Source organism: Schistocerca serialis, chromosome 10 (genome assembly GCF_023864345.2).
Source record: "Schistocerca serialis cubense isolate TAMUIC-IGC-003099 chromosome 10, iqSchSeri2.2, whole genome shotgun sequence".
Taxonomy (NCBI): Eukaryota; Metazoa; Arthropoda; class Insecta; order Orthoptera; family Acrididae; genus Schistocerca; species Schistocerca serialis.
In genome coordinates this window covers 113,926,262-113,930,776 of record NC_064647.1, presented here as the reverse complement: position 1 = coordinate 113,930,776, position 4,515 = coordinate 113,926,262, and positions in this window count along the sequence as shown.

Sequence of the window (4,515 nt, the reverse complement as noted above, 5' to 3'; positions counted from 1 at the left end):
GACCGTAGCACTAAATGTATTTCATAGGTACGACGTGTTTGCCAGCAACTACGCACGAATAAACAGAAGCCGCACAAGGGCAATTACATCTACCTCGCGAGATGTGCCAGCTAGCAAGTGAAACAGCCAAGTCATGTTGGGTGTTCAGCAATAACCAAACAGCTGAATAGTGGTGAGCTTAGTGCCAAAGAGTCCACAATGTGAACAGCGCAGACACAAGAAAACTGTGCAACCCAGCCATATGCCACGATATGTGAAGCCCGGCCGAGTGGGATGTTAGGCAGGCAGCACAATGTCCAGTTGTTGTGTGAATCCCAAACGGCTTAGCATCTCCTCTGTCTGCCTGCACAGTGCTGCCACAACCACTGCTGAACGCCAGAGATGGCAAACAAAGCTCAAAGATAATACAACTTAGCTTTGTGCAGCTGCTTGATACTGCCTCCTCCTCACGGAGGAAGGGGGACACCATTTGAAAGCATGCTCAGATGATGATGCACAAAGGCTTGGGGTGACTGCCTGACGTTTGTTGACAGTTGTTGCAAAGTTTTCCTTCCTTTTTTCTGAGACAAAGGCTGGTATTTTCAAGATGCGGTCTGTTTCATCATCATTTGTCAAAAACACTGACCACAAGTGCTGCAAAAACGGCAGAAGACTGCTCAGGTTTCCGTAGGTTTCGTTGTTCCACATTCCACCTGCGCATACTGTGACTTCTACTGATTACACCTGCCAGCACATCGTTGGCGATTACAACTAATCTTATGCTTTCCCATTTATTTTTATTTCCACCGGATTACAGCTCGGCTTGTTATAACCTCCTCTGACAAGCTGTTAGCGAATCATAAAGCAGAAGCCTCCGTGTAAACGACTTCAGGGACGTCCAAAATGGCCGAGACTAGAAACGCTTAGGAATGCTGTTTCACCTGCGACGCTGATGCAACTGCAATCGTATGTCATTCACTGCTGCCGACCATTAAAATATCGGTTTTGCGAGAGTGTGCTCATTGGTCGAGTGTGACTTGTGTTGATTCGTGACACGGGCTGACGTAGTAAATTTAGTAGTATAGGGCACTAATGCCGCGTAAGACGAGTGTAGTTTTCAAGCCGTATGGTCAAATGCATCCGCATAGGTGCGTTGCTTGGTAGCCCTTGCTGTAAGTTGTGACTGTGTTAGCCTGACTACCTGCTACTGGGTAGCTATGGACATTTTCTTTTATAGTCAGTCTTACATTTATAAGCTATCGCAGTAGCTCGAAGTTAGCTATCGTTTCACTTCTCTCCCCATTTACTTTATAGAGGATTAACCAATCCTCAAGGCCTTTAAATACTTATTTTTTTGTAGACAAGACCAGTGGTCTGAGCATACTAGAGTCACATATACAGAAGTATTGCGTACGTCTTCTCTTAGGAGATGAGACGAAAATCTCCGAACAAGGAAAACAGTGGCACCCATTTGCTCACCATTGCTGTCTGAGAGAAGTGGCACCTACATCAGATGAAACTCTCAAAACGTTTTCAGCGTTACTGATGTATTAATGTCTGTTTTAAATCCTTCTGCATCGCAGATCGCGAGCATTAAGTCCGTTTCTATTTCACAAGCGCAAAATTAAAATCACTTCTCTAGCCTGTGAACATCATTAACACTGGAAACCCTGGACGAAAATAAGTGATATTCTTTTCTTGCGACAATCAGAAAGAGTTAGATGAAAATACAGAACTATCCACTGATGCTGCTGGTCCCAATTACTTGCTAGCAGTTGCTTGAGCGGAGACCAATTCGTGAGACTACTGCGAAAATGCGTGAAGAAGCTAGAATATATCGGTAGACTTATTGTGCCCGCTGATTGCCTCACACTCTTCCGAATTATCCACAAGCAACAAGGAAAGAGTGTGTTCGATGTGAATAATTAGTATGGTTATTTCAAATATCACGACCGAAATGTGGAAAAGAAAAATAACGGAGAAAATTCTGAGAGACATCGCCATGTTATATCGAAGCTCAGACAAGATGTGTCTCCCTTCACTGTTATCAGATTTTTCATATTGTTCTTTGATCTTCTTACCTTGTGACTCATCGTTTTGTCTACAGGAAAATAAATAAATTAACATCAGCTTATAATAATTGTCAATAAGTGTCTTCGCTACTTCAAACATCGACACCCAAAGGACCAAATGAAGATTAATTTCACGTTGCTTCATTTTCACTACACAAGTCTCTGCCCCATCTCCTTAGGTAAATGGGCCTCAATGCAACATGCAAGCGGCCTCTGGGGAAAAATATATGTTTAATTAATAGAAATTTAAAAAAATCATAGGTTAAAGATAGGTCAAGAGATCAAGCAATCTTTATAAAACTGACTGCTCCCAAGCATTGCTGGTATGAGATGAGACTACACACTCTTGCTAGATATGGTCCGCCTTACACCAGGAGGCGCTAGCAAAGCAGAAACGCAATGGATGCCTGTTATCAAAAACACTGCAACACTGCGTTGTGTGTCTCTGTGATATTTTAGATGAGTAGTTAGTTGTAGTCGTGTTAAGTTGGTCAGTCAATTCAGAAACGCAGTGCTTGGCTGTCTTTGTGATATTTTAGATAAGTAGTTAGTTATAACCGTGATATGTTGGTCAGTCAAAGGATGGTCTTCACTTTCATCTCCACCAATCGAACGCATTAGTTAAGACTGCCCATCTATGACTCCCCCCCCCCCCCCCCCCCCGCTGTTATTCATGTTCTTTACATTTTGTCCTATAATACGACAACAGGACCCCATTACTTACTTCTCATCCAACGCTCAACCATCGCTAACAACGAAGGAAATTCCTAGTCCTGATGGCCCAACAGAACTTGTTGATTAGCTCGGCTGACAGTGTGTGGTTTCTCAGAAACTGCACCCTCTACATCTTACCTTAAAAATACTTTCATGTCGACCTTGGCTTGTTGATTCATCTGCGAGTGGATTTTATCATTGTTAATTAGTAACAAACCTTTTTGTTATTCAACGGAAATAGCTCAATAAATATCATTACAACTACATTCTAAAATTTAATGGGGAATAACCCAAGTTCAAACAAAAATGTTTTCTGATGTGATAGATTCTCTCAGGTAATAAATATTGTTGTCATCCCAAGAAGAGTTTAGCATCCTGACGGTAGTAGTAGCAACGCTGTTAGTAGTAGTAATAGCAATAGTATTAGTAGCGGCAGTAGAAACTACAGAAAGTAGAGACAGAAGTTGTAGATTTAGTATTATGTTAGTATTAGTGGTAGGAGTAATAAGAGTATCTACAGTAGTAGTGGAATTAGGAGATTAATCAATCTGTAGTGTTATCTGAGGTGCAAGATGAGTGAGTGTATAGTGATCTTCTAGTGATTACAGTATGGCTTGAACTATTTTATGGCAGCCGTATATGCAGTTAGAGTAGGAGATGAATGGATCAGAGTTATCAGCCTTACTTAAAGCGTGAAATGAATGTGTTTATATTACCAGGAGTAATTGTTGAAATAGGGGATGAGTGGGTTGATACGACAACATAATGCCGGGGCCTTTTCTATAATTCTCTGGTTACATTTTCATCTTACTGGCTAACTTCTTATTTCTCCCTTATTATTTCCATTCTCATCATCTTGCCCTCCTTGCACCTTTTCCTCCTCCATCCGCTCCTATCCTTTACTCGTGATATTCAAGTTCCTCAAAATCGCTCATTCACCCACTCCAGTCGCATTTTGCTTACATTATCTCAACTAACCAAGTTATACCATACCTGAAATTTCCGTTCAGAAGTGACAGACACCACTTCCTAGTGCCTCTTTTCCTATTAAACTTCATACAAACATAATCAGTTCATTTCGTTATGTTGATGTTCATTCATTTTACATGTTGAGAACTTTATCAGTTCTATGAAAATATAGGTCTAATGTACTCCGTTTCCTGAGAGATATTCTGTTAATGCTGCATACATGTAGCTTTTACTTAAAAGAGACGCAGAGAAGTCTCGCCTTAGGTTACTGCTGCCTTATGTGATATGTTAGTTCATTTTCTGACTCTAACTTATTCACCATTAACGCATCGTTAACATCACACTGCCCCGCATTAAAACTTCATTTCAATCCTTCTAGGTCGTGCTTTCCTTTTTGAACCTAATAACAACCACTGCCTGCATCTGTTCGCCTCTTCTTTCTTGTTACTACGTGACGTCTATAACGTCATGGCTGTGTCAACATCAGTTCTCTTAATTTATGCTAGGTTGCTAGATTCATTGTCAGACTTTTTTCATAGCTCAAATAGCCGAAAATTCTGCATGGAAAAATAATCACAATGATCTTTAATAAAGACTGCCATGTACTACAGGGAGTAATTATTGTTTGAACGTCGCTGAAGAGGAACGTTTTTACCCCTGTATTTCCAAATATTAGTTAGTCATCTCTCTCTACCAGTTGTTACAGAAATGAAACATCGCTTAGTTCATCTTACTTAATTCATATCCTCTGTAAGTTCCACATTTTCTACGTAGATTGACA